The sequence below is a fragment of the Leucopleurus acutus genome (genome assembly GCF_964270905.1).
Source record: "Leucopleurus acutus genome assembly, chromosome: 9".
NCBI classification, from domain to species: domain Eukaryota; kingdom Metazoa; phylum Chordata; class Mammalia; order Artiodactyla; family Delphinidae; genus Leucopleurus; species Leucopleurus acutus.
The window spans coordinates 16,088,954-16,108,238 of NC_139144.1; the positions used below are offsets into that span (position 1 = coordinate 16,088,954).

Consider the following 19,285-nt stretch of genomic DNA (forward strand, 5'->3'; position numbering starts at 1 on the left):
TGAGTTCTTTGAGTGCAATGTAAGTGAGTTTGAAAATGTAGTATAAAATGTACCTCTGGGGCTTCCCTGGTGGCGCAGTGGTTGAGAGTCCGCCTGCCGATGCAGGAGACACAGGTTCGTGCCCCGGTCCGGGAAGATCCCACATGCCGCGGAGCGGCTGGGCCCGTGAGCCATGACCGCTGAGCCTGCGCGTCCAGAGCTCTGTGCTCCGCAATGAGAGAGGCCACAACAGTGAGAGGCCCGCATACCACAAAAAAAAAAAAAAAAAAAAAATGTACCTCTGGTTAACAATCATGTCCCACATTTACCATATCTTAGAGGCAAACCAGATTCCTGAAAGTCCATATTAATTGGGGAGGGGGGTCTCTGGTTAAATAGTCTAGCATATTAAAATAGCTAAAATACACTGAGTTCACCCTCCTGAAAAATGCAATTAGCTACTAGCTTCTTTGGCTTGAAAACCTTGTCTTGTTGAAAATTCTTTTTCTCTCCACATAACCTTTTGAAGGAATTTAATTATGAAATCCAACTGTAAAGAAACTTATTGAGATAGCCTGCAGATTGTTTTATTTGCTACACCTCCCTCACACCTTAATTAACCAAAATAATATTAGCTCTCCAGTTATTATTACATAAATTAGTAACCTGGCCAAAATGATTCCCAGCTACTAAACACTTCATGCTCCTCGAGGCTAGCCTCTCTCTATTTTAATGGCTCTAAGATTAAACAATTCATTTTCATCTCACTATCTTTAGGATCCCATATATTGTGTAAGATATACAGTAAATCTTTCATTCATCCAATAGACCTTTATAGGCTTATTATATGCCAGAAATTGTCTTCTACTTACTCAAAAAAATACTTATTGAGCATCTATGTGCTGAGGATTTAATGGTAAACAAGATAGCCAGGGTTTCCTAACTTTGTATGCCAAGTCCTAAGGCAGGACCTAGACATCTGTATTTTTTGGTGTCTCTGAGATTTTACTAATTATCATAGATCAGCGATTGTCAGTAGCAAGGGTCAGCAAACAATGGCCTGAAGGCCAAATACAGCCTGCTGCCCATTTTCATAGGACCACAGAGAAGAATTATCTTTACATATCTACATGGTTTTTAAAAATCAAAAGAAAAATAATATTTCATAATAGATGAAAATTATATGAAATTCAAATTTCAGTGTACATAAGTTTTATTAGAACATGATCATCTGATTACATCTATGTCTGCTTTCGCACTACAAAAGTTTAGTTGTTGTCTAAATGTCCATTGACAGATGAATGGATAGAGAAGATGTGGTATATATATAATGGAATACTGCTCAGCCATGAAAAAGAATGAAATAATGCCATTTGCAGCAACATGGACGGACCTAGAGATTGTCATACTAAGTGATGTCAGTCAGACAGAGAAAGACAAATATCATATGATATCACTTACATGTGAAATCTAAAATATGATACAAATGAACTTATTTACAAAACAGAAACAGACTCACAGACATACAAAAGAAATTTATGGTTACCAACGGGGAAAGGGGGTGGGAGAAGGATAAATTAGGAGTTTGGGATTAACAGCTACAAACTACTATATACAAACTACTATACATAAACAACAAGGTCCTACTGTATAGCAGAGGGAACTATATTCAATAACTTGTAATAAGCCATAATGAAAAAGAATATATATATACATATATATATCTGAATCACTTTCTTGTACACCAGAAATTCACACAACATTGTAAATCAACTATACTTCAATAAAAAAATTAAAAATAAAATTAAAAAATTTATTGGTTGTGATAGAGGCCACATGTGGCTCTTTCACTCTCACTGCTTTGCACACCTGCTTGTTGTACTATGAATCACAGTGATGCAGTTATAACTTAACAGCATTTCAAATGTCATATGTATTACCTTACCATAATTTTTTTTATTACCATTGCATACCCATCATACCAAAACAAGAGAAGTGTGCCATACTTTCAGCACACACTGGAAGATGGACCATGCTGTTACTGAATTAGATGACAAAGCACTTTATTATTCAATGACACTCTATCTATACTAAAAGAATACAATATATGCCAGATTCATCACAGTATTCCCAACTCACAGAAAATCCAGTGGGCAGAAAATATTACAAAGTCAAAACAGGCTATCTCATCACAGCAGAATTTCTTCACCAAAGTAAAAAATAAATAAATAAATAACAATGAGACTGCAACCAAAGTGAGTTTGTAAGTGGTTCACTTGTTAGCCAAGCAAGGAAGGACATTTACCAATGGTAACTTAAGTCATGTTTGATTGCAGCAGCTGAAGCAATGGGTCCAGAGAAAATAAACTTGTTTAGTCTTGGTAAGAACAGTTGTTCAAAGAGTTGAAGACACTGGGAGCAATATCAATATAGTCAATTTAAAAATGAGACATTATTTTGAGAGGTTTCCCTTGGCTTTGGTGAGATGACAGATGTCATGGGTACTGCTCAGTTGTTCTTTATACCAGGAGTCAATGCCAATTTTGAAGTGACTGAAAAATTAGCCTATATGAAAGGCTGCACAAAACAACTACAAACAAGAATATTCACACGAATTAAAAAAAACAATAATTCAATACAACTTAAGTGGAATCTGCTAAGATGTGTTACAACTTAGGGTGGTAAAAATTATGTGTGGAGCAAAAAAAAGACTTGGCTGGACAAAGTTACAGAGCTTGTAAAAATGTATGGTTAAAGCCTATGGTTATTCACTGTATTATTCATCAGGAATTCACTGAGGTTATTCACGGAGGAAAATATTTGAATCTCTCATGTGACATTAAACCAATAGTGTTAATAGTAATCTTCATCTGCTCTGTGAGCTTAACCATTGTTAGTCCTATGAAGTTTTCTCAGAAATAGAAGCTGAATAGCCTGACTCATTCTACCACACAGCAATTCTATGGCTTAACAGTATAAAGTTCTACTGTGATTTTTTTAAGCTCAGGGTCAGGAATGAGTCTTTTCTGAATTAAAAAAAAAAAAAAAAAAAAAACCCAACCCCCAACCACTACCATTGACCACTGAATAGCTTTGGAAATTAGCTTTTCCTGTGGACTTGATAATCTTTTTCAATGAATTCTACCTAAAATTACAAGGCAAAATAGCACATATATGCCAAATTTTTATAACAGTAAAGTCATTTCAATGACAATTAATGTTAAGTCATTTCAATGAAAACTAATTTTGTTTGAATCAAAAGTAAGGTTGGGCTACTTTACATATTTCCCATGATGGCAAAGGTTAAAACAAATAGTGAGATTTCATCCCCACACAAATTTACAGCAGATATATTTTGTGAGCTCAAACTACAGCAATGTTTTTCAGACTTCGATGCAAGTGCAAAGGAAATTTCCATATTTCAAAATCCTTTTAACTGTGCAATTAAGGAGCTTCCACCTAACTTTCCATTCTAAGTGATTAATCTGCAATATAATGACATGTAAAAGGAAAACATCAGGAGAAAAAAATCTAATAAATTCTATAAATGCCTTCCAGGCAATGAATATGCTCAATTAAAATCAGAATCTTGTGGATTGATAGCACTATTCGGCAACACCTTACTGTGTGAAAAGACATTTTCAAAGATGAAATATGTAAATTCTTATCACAGGTCAGCATTAAGCGATAAACATTTACAATCAATTCTGATGACAGGGAACAATAACTTTGCACCCCAATTAAGTGAAATGTTATCCCCCCAAAATAATTATACTTTTCTCATTCGCAAATCTGTATTACCAAAAATACTGTTCTCAATTAGTATTATTTTAATTTAATCAAAATCTTGCGGAAATTCGTTTTTTCTCATATCGTATAAGTACTTACATAGCATCTTCAACTTCACCTCTTGACCTCCAAAGCCTAAATTTGCTTTTTACCAAAAAAGTTGGCCAACCCTTGCTCAAGAGAGTTAGTGGTAAAGCACCCCACAATCTCCAAGGAGCAGTAACTGTTTATATTTTCCAAAAGTAGAATAGGTTACAAAAGTATAAAAATAAAAAATGGTCACAGATTATAACTGCTATAAATTAAAAACTCTAAGTATAACCTTGCCTAAAAGAGGAACAAGAGACAATATACCTCCTAAGACTCTTACCAAAAGATTCTGACACGGATTATGACTTTAGGAATGATGAAGAAAGAACCTACTGAGGTTCAATGGGGCTCACAGCCTCCACAAAGACTCCAGGGTCCCACTCATGGTTGAAAATCCAGGGATTCCAAGTAACAAAGAGAAGGTAAGCAGAATCTAGTGGCTTGGAAATTAGGGTCCTCCCCATTTATGTGGGCACCATGCTCATCTCCTGGATTTATATGGAACTCAAAGGAGAAGGCAGGCACCAAAATAATGACTGAAATACAATTTACCAAGATGGGGTAAAGGTTCAGAGCCAAATCTGAGTTAATGTAAAAAAAAATTACATTTGTGGACAAGAGTCATAACTGCTATGTGGCATGGCCAACTTCCTAACCACGTGAGGACTGAATGGAATAAATTATATATTTAACAAAGTGCCGGTCCCCAAAAGTCTTAGCTATTTATTAATATTTATCCAGCCTGCTTCTGGATAAATCTCCTGCTTCTACTCTCCTTTCTCATTTCTGCCTCCTGTGCTCCTTGTCATTCCCCAGAGTTGCCAATCATCTTTTACATTTCTGTGCGTCAGTACATAATGTTCCTTCTCCCTGAAATTAACATTTCTCCCTTATCGCCTAGTTATTTTACTTTACCCTTCAACCTCCATCCTTTCTCAGCCTGCTCTGCCCTGCTTGGTGCTCTGGACACTGACCCAATGGGCTGCAGTCCCAGTTCCCTTGCCAGCTGACTTTTCATTAGGTTTAGCCAATGGGAGGCACCAATGGGAAGAGAAAGAGTTCACAGAATTTCTTCGCAGCTCCCTCATAGCTTAGGCACTGTACCTCTGGAAGTAGCCAGGTGTCTCCACGACTACAGCGTCAACCAGGCAGTGCCTCTTCTGCAGTTTCGGCTCTCACTGGGCTCCAAGAACTCTACTTCCTTCTTGTCCCTTTGGCCCTATGGAGAGATAATAGTCTCCCACTTTTCCTACCTCTTTATCTGTTCTTTGCCCTCTGCCTCACTGCTGTATGTAGTATCTCCATTTGAAGTATCACGGCTGAATTTGTCTTTTGCTGACCCTCTGATTGATAAATCTGCCTAGAGCATTCTCATTCAGCCTTCTGCATTCAGTTTGAATAGATGCACCTCTATGAAACCCTATTTGACAACATTTTCCCCAGGATGAGCTGGGTACTCCCTTGTTGGTTTTCTTCTCACACTTCCTTCATCACATTGTGATTGATTTTACATATCCCCAATAGACAGTCAGCTCCTTAAGAAACAGAATCATATCTTGTTTACTGATAAATCTCTGGCACCTTACATGTAATATGGAGAAAGGATGAGAGGAAAAAACTGTAAATATCCTTATTTATTCTTTGACAGGGATCAAGGCAGAAGAGAGTTGGAAAATGTCCTAAAATAAGAAATATATCTATCAATAGAGCTACCCAGCCTGGTCTTATTTATTTTCCTCAATGTAGCTCTTTTCCTTTTTTTTCTTTTTTTCTTTTTTAAAGATCTAATCGGCTCTATTAGGCAATTCATGAACTGGGCAGCATCTTATTTAGCAACTAGAAGGGTGTTCCCAGTGGTTGTACAAAGTGGAAGTTTTTTTTTAAAATTGAGGTATAGCTGATTTACAATAAGTTTCAGGTGTACAACAGAGTGATTCACAATTTTTAAAGACTATACTCCATTTATAGTTATTATAAAACATTGGCTATATTCCCTGTGCTGTACAATATATCCTTGTAGCTTATTCATTTTATACATACTACTTTGTACCTTAATTTCCTACCCCTATCCTCCCCTTCCCCCTTTCCTCTCCCCACTGGTAACCACTACTTTGTTTTATATATCTTTGAGTCGGTTTATGTTATGTTATATTCACTAGTTTATTTCATTTCTTAGATTCCACATATAAGTGATAACATATGGTACTTTTCTTTCTCTGCCTGACTTATTTCACCAAGCATAATGCCCTCCAAGTCCATCCATGTTATTGCAAATGGTAAAATTTCACTCTTTTTTATAACAGAGTAGTATTCCATTGTGTATATACACATCTTCTTTATCCACTCATCTACTGATGGATACTTAGGTTGCTTCCATATCTTAGCAATTGTAAATACCGCTGTTCTGAACACTGGGATGTTCATATTAGTGCTTCTGTTTTCTTCAGATATATACCCAGGAGTGGAATTGCTGGATCATACAGTAGTTCTATTTTTACTTTTTTGAGGACCCTCCATACTGTTTTCCACAGTGGCTGCACCAATTTACCTTCCTACCAAGTGTACAAGAGTTCCTTTTCCTCCACATTCTTGCCAACACTTGCGATTTGTGGTCTTTTTGGTGCCTGCCATTCTGACATGTATGAGGTGATATCTCCTGGTAGTTTTGATTTGTATCTCTCTGATTATTAGTGATGTTGAGCATCTTTTCATGTGCCTGTTGGCCATCTGTATGTTTTCTTTGAGAAAATGTCTATTCAGGTCTTCTGTCCATTTTTTAACTGGGCTGTTCATTTTTGGATATTGAGTTGTATGAGCTGTTTATATATTTTGGAGATTGATCCCTTGTCGGTTGCATCATTTGCAAATCTTTTTCCCATTCAGCAGGCCGTCTTTTTGTTTTGTCAAAGGTTTCCTTTGCTGTGCAAAAACTTTTAAGTTTAATTAGGTCCTATTTGCTTATTTTTGCTTTTCTTTCCTTTGCCTTAGGAAACAGATCCAAAAAAATATTGCTACGATTTACCTCAGAGTATTCTGCCTATGTTTTCTTCTAGAAGTTTTATGGTTTCCAGTCTTACATTTAGGTCTTTAATCTATTTTGAGTTTATTTTTGTATATGATGTGAGAAAAGGTCCTAATTTCATTCCTCCATGTGTAGCTTCCAGTTTTTCCAGCATGACTTATTGAAGAGACTGTCTTTTCTCCATTGTATACTCTGGCTTCCTTTGTTTGATTAATTGACCATAACTGTGTGGGTTTATTTCTGGGCTCTCTATTCTGTTCCATTGATATATGTGTTTGGTTTTGTGCCAGTATCATACTGTTTTGGTTACTGTAGCTTTGTAATATAATCTGAAGTCAGGAAGAATGATATCTCCAGCTCTGTTTTGTTTCTCAAGATTATTTTGGCTATTTGGGGTCTTTTTTGTTTCCATACAAATCTTTAAATTATTTGTTCTAGTTCTTTGAAAAATGCTATTGATATTTTGATAGGGATTTCACTGAATCTGTAGACTGCCTTGGGTAGTATTGTTATTTTCACAATAATAATTCTTCCGATCCATGAATATGGTATATCTTTCCATCTGTGTGGCACTTTTTTCTAAAAATTCTTTCTCAGGATCTCAAAACAAATATAAAAATGAAAGCAGAAAATAGTGATAGACACCAAAAGAGCTTCAACAGGAGCCTGAGACAAACCTAGTATCTCCAATTTTGTCAGAAGTTAGTGACTGAAGTGGAAAAAAAGAGATGGGGAAAAAAGGATTCAGATGCATTCATGTTTGATACTGATGAAGCTGACAATAGTTATATTTCTTGTACTTAAGATGCTGTAATATTAAGACAAATTGATAGAAAATATCAAATTTTATATCATATGTGGCAAAAACAAAAAATCCAAGTCTATCAAAAAAAAAAAAACCTAACAAAATATATCTTGAAATGACTAAGATATAAAAGCAGAAAAACTGATACCAGTTTTGCTTAAAAACTGAGTTTATCTTTACTACAAGAGAAATTATCTTTACTATAAGAGTTATTTACTACAAGAATAAATATCTGAACCCAATTTCAGAAAACTGATATGGGTTTTTTGTTGTTGTTGTTTGAGTTTGTGTTTGTGTTTGTTTTGTTTTGTTTTTACCCATTCATTAAGTATCCTTCAAGCTCAGTGTGTACACAAATTACCTAGGTATCTTATTACAATGAAGACTGATTCACTAAGTGTGAGATGGGATCTGAGACCCTGCACGTCCATCAAGCTCCCAGGTGAGACCTATGTTGCTGGTCTGTTAGCACACTTAGACTACTCAGACGAATCCTTATGAAAAAATGATCTGTTCCTGTTCTTATGGTTTCATTTTAAAAATGTTTCCCAAGGCTTGGCTGCATCAGAATCACCTGGCAGCTTGGGAAACCATAGATTCTTGTATCTTGACTGTGGTAGTAGTACATATGTGGTAACATTGCGCAGAACTAAAGACATACACATAAGTGCATGTAAAAATAGTGAAATTGGATCGCTGCGTTATTTCTTCCAAGTGCATGTGAATCTACAATTATCTCATAACAACAACAACAACAAAAAAAAACAGTAAATCCCCCACAAAACACAGATTGCTAGGCTCTATCCCCAGAGTTTCTGATTCAATAGATCTGGGATGGTGCCTGATAATTCACATTTCTAACAAGTTGCCAGGTGATGCAGCAAGTCTAGAGACTACACTTTGAAAACCACTGATGTCAAATAATGGTTTTCTTCTCTGGTTGCACATTACAATCACCTGGGGAACTTTTTGAAAACTCTCAATGCCCAGTCCCATCACAGAACAATGAAATAATAATTTCTGGGCATGAAACTTGAGTATTAATATTTTAAAAAGGCTTCTTGGATGATTTCACTGTGAAGCTAAGACTGAGAACCACTAATATAAAAATTTAAATCTCCATTTCCTCAATCGTAATCCCTGTCATTTCTGAAAGAGGTACAAGTGTAGCAAATTTTTCATAGGTTTCAAAATTAAAGACAGAGGGCTTCCCTGGTGGCGTAGTGGTTGAGAGTCCGCCTGCCGATGCAGGGGACACGGGTTCGTGTCCCGGTCCGGGAAGATCCCACATGCCGCGGAGCGGCTGAGCCTGTGAGCCATGGCCGCTGAGCCTGCGCATCCGGAGCCTGTGCTCCGCAGCAGGAGAGGCCACAACAGTGAGAGGCCCGCATACCGCAAAAAAATAAATAAATAAATAAAGACAGAAAATAAAAGATGAGTTGACAAAGCTGCCATTAAATAGAACTACGTTTTCATCCCAAACTCTAAATGTGATGTCAGCTAGTCATTAAAAACTGCTTACAAATGTTTTGTTAACAAAATTAAGAGGTTTTCTAAAAACAGCATGTGGAACTCTGATCACAGTCACTACCTAACTCAAAAGGGTGTTATGTGAATTAACAAGATAATGCTTATAAAGGCTTGGAGAATCTCAGAAGGATAGTGAAAAAAATACAATCACACTATTATTAGTATATTATGCTGAATCCCAAAATAAAGCTAATAATCCATTCAAGGAAACAGTAACACAATTTGTTTACTTTTTAAAAGGGGGTAAATAAACATATATATTTTCATGTGGCATCATAAAAATTTGACCAAAAGAGATAAATTATTGTCATATTTCAGGATGGAAAATACTTTTTAAGCATAAAAACAATAAAAGAGGTCAAAAAAAATTATCAAATTTAATATCTATACATAACATTTTGTACATTACAAACCTAAATAGAATTTTAAAACAGACTGGGAAAGAGTAGTTACAACAACTGTAAGATGGACATGATATTGTCAACCTGCAAAAAGCTCATAAGAAGACTCACACCACAACAAAGAACACAGGTAATTCATTACTTATTTAATAACTGAGAAAAACATTCATAATCACTAATAAGGTAACAAATGAAAATAAAATAATGAGTATGATTCACCTACCAGATAGGCAAAGATTTTTTTAAACGATGTATAACTTATAAGAAAGAAGTTGACATGAAAAGTATTATCTGTTATTCTTCCTAGATCCCCATTTAAATGGATTTATTTATTTATTTAGTCATTAATTTTTATATATTAGAAATCATTTTAAAAAGAAGAATAAGGACAGTACTGGAATAAAGGACACTGGAAGAGAAATGTTAAGGATTTTCTGCCAAGTATATTCTAAATGAACCAAAATAAATGAAATCACTGGAGATCCACTGAAAACTCACAACTTGAAAACAACATTGATAAAAATATAAGAAGATCTTGTTAAGGAATGAGATGATGATACAACAGGTGGGGAGCAAGGGGCACAGCCTTCATTTGCAACGAAGAATAAGCAATATTTGAAAGCAGGGCTTGGGGAGGAAGCCCCAGAATTTGTGCACTGACACCATCAAACAAAAAGAAGAAAAGGAACAAGAATGAAATTGAAGAGACATAATAAATAAGGAAGACAGAGACCCAAAATAAAGATAATTTGGTATTTCTAAAAATAGATAAAAAGATAATGGAAGTTCACCTTCCTAATTTAAAAAAATTGTAAATTTAAAAGACTCAAACATTGATAAATGAAGACCATCCTAAAAATATTCTGCTACAAATTTTAAGAAAAAGAAATCACCATTTTGATAAAGATGAGATTCTTAAAAAAAAAGAACCTGAGTTAAATTGAAGTAAGAAAAAGAGGATCAATCATCAAACACACAAAATTAGAGAGACCTGGTGACAGAGGTGATTCATAAAACAAGAGAAAACATATTTAGAGCAATGATCATTAATTAAGCCAAATACCTGAATAGACAAATAACTATTAGAAACTAAAACTTACCCCCAAGAAAAGGCACTGCAACCAGATAGTTTTTTGAAAAGATTTCTTTTATCAACATTCAAAGAAAATATACTTCTTCTGTTACATAAAGAAGTACAACTTCAACACTGCTAAGAGACTAGCTCTTAATGTACTCACTACAAAAAAGAATGATAATTATGTGACATCATAGAGGTGTTAGCTAACACTAACTATGGTGGTGATCTCATTGCAATACATAAATTCATCAAATCAACACATCATACCCCTTAAACGTACACATTATATGTAAATTACATCTAAATATATAAATAATGTAAAAAGAAGATAAAAAAGAAATTCAAAACAATAAAAATGGAAAAGTGCCTAATTTGATCCCAAAATCTAGCACTGCCCTCATACTACAACCTAAAACACAATAAAGAAAACTAATGACTCTTAGAAAAACATGTAAAAAATTTAAGCACAATGCTACCAAATTAGATAAGCAGCTTTTAAAAGGAAAAATAAACTGTGATTGAAGACAACTGGTCCCAGAAATATTTGAATAACTCAATATTAAGAAATCTATTATACTAATACATTAATCAGTAAGTGAGAGAGAAAATTCTTGCAAAACAATGTATATGTTTAATGCAATTCCTAATAAAACATTAAAGGGATTTTTTCACTCGAAAAAAATAATTTTACCTATTTTGAAAGAAATCACCAAAAAAATATCAAAGTAAAAGATAAAAAGGAAAAACAAGGGGTAGATGTTTGCCACAGAACGTTAGAGCACATTATGAGTCACAGAGTAACACAGATTTGAGAGGAGATAAGAGTACAGAGAATAGAGAGGTCAGAAAAAAGTCCAACATATGTAAATTTAATATATGACAAAATTAACACTTTGAACAGTGGACAAAGAATAAATTGTTTAATTAAATATTCTGAAATAATTAGTATATTATTGAGAGAAAAAATTGTTAAAATTTACTTCATATTACATACCAAAATAAATTATAGATGAATTTTAAACTCAAAAAATGGGAAAACAAAAGTATATCTGTAATGGGAAAAAATTAATTACTCTAAAAATATAAATTTTAAAGAAAAGTGATAGATTTGATTACATTTTAAAAAATCAAAATATTCTACATAAATTAAACCACCACAAACAAAATTCACATGCAAATAACATCAGAAAAATATTACAACTGTATATCAAAAGATTAATACCCTCAACGTATGAAAAGTTTTACAAATCAATAAGAAATTAACTCCACAAATGGTTAACTGAACAAAAAATGCAAATGAATTCACTAGCCAATCACCAACAGAAAAATCGCAGCATAGAGAAAGCAGAGCAGGTAAACCTCTAGGGTTGGGCTAGAGTATGGCACAGTCACAAACAGCAAGTGCTGACAACAGCTAGAAAGAGTGTGACAGGACACTAAGAACTGAAACAGGAAAGATAAGCAGAGGAGAAATCCCTTCTATGACATGTTAAGGAGTTTACATTTAAACTCAAGTGATAAAGATGTGCCACTGATGCTTTTCAATGAGATCAGGGACAATAATCAAATACAAAAATCAAATCCATACAAACTTTTAGAAAAACCCATTGGGTAATTTCCATCTTTTATTTTCTAAAAAATCTTTGACAGAGTTATACACATGCCTATTCAACACAGCCTCATTTTTAACACATAGGACATTAAAAATCATGTTTTTGAAGGATCCTTAATATGACAGATGTACCAGATAAAGAAAAACTGAAGATATATTTACATTTATATGCATATACATATACATACATATACACATCTCTACAAATCTAGGAATACAAATAAACACACAGATAGATATACACATTATACAGAAACAGATGCACACACACATAAAAAAGAGAAAGACCTGACTGGAAAAAAATGCACACAAATTTTAGTAGTAGTTATATTATCTCTTGAATGGCGGATTTCAACTAATTTTTCTTCTTTAATTGTATTATCTATAAAAAATTAACGTTAAGTTATCAAAAGGGTCTACAACATATAATCAAATATTTATAAAAGTCTAAGTACAGCCTATGAGGTAGATGCTATTTTACATCACTTTTACAGCTGAGAAGCTGAGGCACAGAGAAGTTACATAACTTTCTCACTGTCATACAACCAGAAAATTGTGGAACCTAAATTCGAACCTAGACAATCTGGCTACATAGTCTGCTTTTAACCACTACCCTATCATTCTTTTCTCTATGTTAGGAATGAAAACAGAAAACAAAACAATGGGTACAACAAAGTTGTTCTTTTTTAATTATGAGACAATATGCTTAACTTTATGACAATAAATTAGAGTACTTAGAATACAAGGGCAAAGTTCTAGGAAAAATATAACTCAATAAAACTGACTTAAAAAGAAATAGAAAGTTTGTATAGATCTTTAACCAAAAAATAAGTCTGTAACTTAAAATCCATCCATCCAAAAACCATTAAGCCCATATGGTCTAACAGATTGTTTCTACCAAACTTTTAATACTCAGATAATTCTAACCTTCTAGAGAAAAGAAAAGTAATGGATAGTCCCTATCTCATTTTATGAGACTTACATAATAACATCAAAACCAGACAAGAACAATATGAGAGAAGAAAATTCTGAGCCAGCTTACTTATGAAAATTGATGTAAAAATCCTATATGAAACTCTAGAAAAATAAATTGATAAGTGTGGAAAAACAATACATTATTACCAATGGGTTCTCCTGGGAATGCAAAGATGATGTGATATTAGAAAATCTATTTATATAATTCAGTTTCTAGCAATATCAGACAAAGTTGAAGATACATACACCTATGACCCAGAAATTCTACTCTCAGTTATAGATTTCAGAGAATTTCAGACATATGAACAACAAAAATAATATATAGGAATGCTCATAGCAATGTTATAAAAGTAAAAAAATGGGAAACAATACATGCATCTTTCAACAGGTGAATGGTTAACAAATCATGTCATACTGAAGGAATGGAATAATGCAAGGCATGAAAAATGCATTGTATTATAACTACATGTATTAATACAGATAAAACTCATAAAAATTAGGTTGAAAGAAAAGGCAATTTTCAGAATGCTGTATCAGTACATTATTTATGTAAGTTTTAAAAATATGTGAAACAGTACTAGATAGTCTATAAAGATGTATACCTATGTAATACAAGGATAAAAGTATTCATGATATTGATAACACCAGACTTAGGATGGTGTTCATCCCTCTATGGCAGAGGAAAGGGAATGAGAGGTCACCTGGATGCATTCTTCCATCCATGCTTTGTACACACCCAGTCGTGGAATGCTCAAGCCCTCTCCTCCCCATTCTCCCTTCTTCACCTAGCAAACTCTACTCAGTCTTCAAGGTTAAGATCAAATTTTATTTCCTATTGGAAGCCTTTTCTGACTCCCTGGGTTACTTGCTCTTCTGGGCTCCCACAGTTCTCTGTACAAATCACAATTAAAGCAGTAATCACATAAATTATTTGTATATCAAAATCCTGTCTTCCCTGCTATGGCTCCTTAAATGAATTCTGGAGGATACCACTAAAAGAAATTCAATTAAATTCAGCAAATACCTCGTTAGAGCCAAGTACTATGAGCCTAATCCTTCACTGGTGCTATGTTGCTAAACACATTATATGGTTCCTGCCTTCAAAATGATTACATTTACAAAAGAGGGGGGGAAAAGGACAAAACAATATATATAAAACTTTTAGAGAACTATGCAATCAATCAAACACTACTGTGTATTATGTAAAGAGGAAAGAGAAATTTTTGAGGGTCATGAAGGAAGTGGAATTCAAGCTGGAACTCCGAGAAAGGAAAAGGCCAATTGAGAAATATAGAGTGATGTTGATTGGGTCTTTGGAGACACTTTACAACCAGCGTCAGCTAACTTTTTCGGTAAAGGGCTCATTGTAAATATTTTCAGCTTTGCAGGGCATACAGTCTCTGCCAAGACTCTTCTGTTATAGGACAATAGCAGACGTAGATAATACATAATCAAAGGAGTGTGACTACGATTTCATAAAACTTTATTTATTAACACTAAAATTTAAGCTTCACATAATTTTCATGAATTACAAAATTTTTTTCTTCATTTGATTTTTCTTAACTATTTCAAGATGTAAAAACTATTCTTGGGTTTCCCTGTGGCCCAGTGGTTAAGAATCTGCCTGCCAATGCAGGGGACATGGGTTACAGCCCTGGTCCGGGAAGATCCCACATGCCACGGAGCAACTAAACCCATGTGCCACAACTACTTAGCCTGTGCTCTAGAGCCCGCAAGCCACAACTACTGAAGCCCATGCGCCTAGAGTCCGTGCTCCGCAACAAGAGAAGCAACCGCAGTGAGAAGCCCGTGCACCGCATGGAAGAGTAGCCCCCACTCACCACAACTAGAGAAAGCCCGCGTGCAGCAATGAAGACCCAACGCAGCCAAAAATAAATAAATAAAATCAATAAATTTATTTTTTTTAAAAAAACTATGCTTAGCTCACATGCCACATAAAATCAGGCACAGGATGGATTTGGCCCATGGGCCATGGTTTGCCAACCCCTGCTCTAAAGGACTAGCAGCTGCAATACAGAAAATAGAATAAATCAGCCTGAGGGTGGGATCAGTATTAGAAACTGGTAATGGATGCTAAACTAGGGAAGGTGAAGATAGGCCTGCATAGTAAGGGCCTTATAAATATCAAGGTAAAATAAACATACTAATAAATAATGCAAACAGAAGTATCAATGAGGCTAAGTTCTATGAAGTCATGTGGGTAGAAATACATCCCACCTTATATTCCTCATCTTCACCCATAAAATAAGAGGTTCTGAATGAGTGATCTCTCAAGTCCCCTTTCTTCTCTGTTACTCTGTTGCCTACAAATCACAAGAAAGGTAGCTTTCAACTAAGTATAACATCCTTAGTGACAATTAGAGCTGTTCAGAAATTAAATTGTCTCCCCTGTAAGAAGCTAGCTCCTTGTAGCTGAGTTGGAGAGAAGACAGATCAACATCTTCCTATACCAAGTTAGAGCCTGAATGATTTGGTCCAACCAGGAGACTCTACTTCCATCATGTCCCCCCTGATACTACCTTCAGGGCTTGCCACGGACCACCGTACTAGGCAATTTCACATATATTCAATTTGGTCCTCATAAAAATCCTTTAAAGATTGAGTCAGGATATGAAACTAGGTCTTTCTCATACAATCAAAACCAAAAGAATGCAGAGGCACAATGGTTTTGCTTCAAGTGCACCTTTGGTTTCACAACCTTCCAACATTCGCTGGCCTATTCAGAAGGATGCAACTATTGATACAAGGACTCCAAATTCCTTTCCTGGTCCCTAAAGGAAAGCAGCTTTCTAAATAATTCAGAGCCCACAGTTTTACAAGTTCAGTTTGGTTTATTTTTGCCTAAATTGGTAGCACTGCTTACATTACTGAGCCTCCCTGCCACTTTCTTGTCCACTTATATGATCTTTCAAAAGCTTATTCCTGTTGAGCTATAATTTCACTAGCCAAAGGAGCTTAGTCCTGCACCCTCGGGTATTTCATTGTGTACATACTCTTCTAGATGATCTATAAATATGTATAATAACCAAGTCCAGCCGAAATCCCTGGAGGCACCTCACTGTTTACATGTCTCCATCAACAGCAGGCTCATACACCCTACGTTTTGTTTCCTCTGTTGATACCTATGTGTGACAAAATCTTCCTCCTAATACCATGGTAACACAAGTTGGAATAGCTTTGTTGTGAAACTTTGTAACGGACTCCTTGAAAGTCTAAACAAATTACATTTGTTGTTTTTTCCCTGGTGCTTATTCCTCTTCAAACAATCCAGCATGTCATGGAAAACAGACTACCTTCCTCCATTCATTACACCAAGTAGTCAATGATCCTACCACTTTTGAAGTCCATCAGTATGAATGAGATTCACCGATAGATTGCAGGGTGTCCTCATTAGAAAGGAAGCAAGAGTGGAATTCACTCATACTGAAGAGTGAGTACAAGACTTATTTTACATTTTGGTCAATTTATTCCCTTGAGTTTCCTTAGCCCTTTATAATGGATGCCATAAAGTTTCAGCAATTTACTTATATCCAGCATGTCGATCAGGTAGAACATCCTGTTCCCTGACCACTATTTGATCTAATACTATATCTCTCACCTCTTTGCTTCAAAAGACATGATGACAGAGGAAATTTTTATGTTTCAACAAAGACCAAAGCAAAGAGTTCATTGAGCCCCTAGATCTCCTTTCTTCCCCATGAGCACGTCTTTTGCACCCGGATCATCAAGCAGTCCCATGGAGTTTCCAAGTGACCTTCTGCCTTTCATGTATAAAAAAGCTTTTATTTCTGGATTGCAGTCTTTTCTGTGCTGTTTCTTGAATTCCTTTACAGTCTGACTGGCTTCTTAGTTACACCTGACCTGTCACACTTTGAGGCATTCCCTGTTCTCACTTGAATAATCTTTTGCCTACTTTTTCCCCTTATATTTGCTTCTTTTACTTTATGAGATGGATGCAAAAGTTTTTATAGGAGCTCCTAATCTTTGGTATGTGACATATTTTCCTGCCCTACCACTAATGTGTTTAAAGCATTTCCAGGTTTCCTATAAGTTACAGACTTCTTAAAATATTACTTTCAATTTTAACTTAAAGCACACATTGATTTGATCATAGTTCCATTCTCTAAAACGGAGTAATAATGTAACGGAATTTTTTTTTCTTTCACTCCCCTTCAGAAGGTTGAATGTAATTGAGTTGTGAGCATTATTACAATAGTCACAGATAATTTCTTACACCAATCCCCGTCTAATCTTAGGCCCAAGTCCAGTATAATTCCTTTCCCTCCTTAATTCTAAAACTTCTTCCCCTATGAAGCAGACATTTGTGTGAGATCTTTCAGTCTCAGGGTACGATTTCCTTCGTAATTACTATTTGGTCTAAATTTCTGGTGTTATCAATAGAATTTCGATATCCTGACCCTAATTCAGTTGGTCTTTGGCAGGAATCCGGGGATGGGTCCCAAGAGGTCTGAGAAGCTCCTGAAATCATGTGCAAAATCATGCATGTATATGGGTATGTGTACTTTTCTGAGCAAGGATTCCATAGTGCCCATCAGCTTCTCAAAGTAACTCTGAGCAAAAAGAAAGAAAAAATGTTTAAAAGCCACTGGTCCTTAATATCTCTAAATATATTCTTATTACTGAGCATGAATTTCTCATCCTCAGTGAATTTCTTTGTCCAGCATTGTTTTGTACATTTTCTGTTTTTATTATACTTATTCTGTTTTCATCATTTCTATATATAAAATGTCATAATCCCATCAGCTCATCCATCCCTAAGAGCCCTACAGATTTCCTAACACTGCAGTACCAGTTTTCACTAGTTTCTAAATTTTCTCCTTCTACCAAGCCTGTGAAAACCAAATGGAATTGTGATCCTTACCTGCCACCAATCATTCTATCCACTCTGTTTTATACTGGAGTTTACATGCATTTAAAAACTTGGGGCTTTGCTTTTCTACAAAACTGTCAATTTCCTGTTTACATGGATGGAGAGTTTCGCCATCCCAACCTTCCCCCAGTACACCACAGAACCCCCTTCTCCTCTCCCTCCTCCTTCCAGCCACCACCACCACCCTAGCGAGTCTCTGTCAGATTGGGTCTCATGCTTCCTCTGCACTTATCAACTTTCTCCCAATTTTTAGGTTAAACTGTAAACTGCCACTTAACAGATTCACTATACACAGAGCTCATTTTCTGGCCCCCCATATTAACACAACACCTCAGTGCACCATTATATTTGCTGAACAAACCTCAGATTCTTTTGCAATCTACACAGTAACACCATTATAAGTTTTGTTCCCTATCCCCCAGCTTCTTCGAACTGGGACTGACCTTACTGATTTGACTCCTTGAAATGGAAACAAGAATGATATGGTAGGAAGAAAATAATAATCCATACCCCTCTTAAGGTTTTTTTGAGAAAGCATTTTAAACAATTATCAAAAATATATATTAAAGTTAACTTTGTTAAAACAAACAAAAAAAACCTAATGCAGACTCCAAAGGTCTAGCAAGAAAAATAAGAGTATATTTTTAAGATACAGAGTGCTTCTAATTCTTTAGTATTTTATATCCTCTTCTGTTTGAGGCAGCACACTAATACTATTGCGGTTACATTGAAATCTCCATTGTTCTTCATCAACAGGATATTATCAAATCAAACCATAGGGCAGGTTATGTTGGAACTGCCAAAACTCCTACAAGGGTGTTTTCAGGATGAAAGATCTCTTCGGACTGCCTCACAGTAGCTTTCTGACACTGTTGCTAAAATGTTCCAATGACCCCCCCAAGATATGAGTTATAGCTATTCGAAGTCTAGAGGTCCTCTCTGAGCCAGAAAGGTCATTCCAAAGCAGTAAAGGTAATAAAGAGCGGGCAATCCGGAATTTGCATTGCAAAAATCCAATTGAGATTTCACAGTTTGCGTCTTCGAGTTTGTTTCTCCTGAGAAATAATGGTTAAATTGGTGAATAGGACCATG

At 35.3% G+C, this 19,285-nt stretch overlaps 1 protein-coding gene across 1 annotated transcript in view; it reads right to left on the reverse strand.

Annotated features, from left to right (window-relative positions):
• The window catches only part of SUGCT (succinyl-CoA:glutarate-CoA transferase), a 683,256-nt gene that overhangs the window by 519,746 nt on the left and 144,225 nt on the right, over positions 1-19,285 (reverse strand). The gene's annotated exons all lie outside the window — the stretch shown is intronic.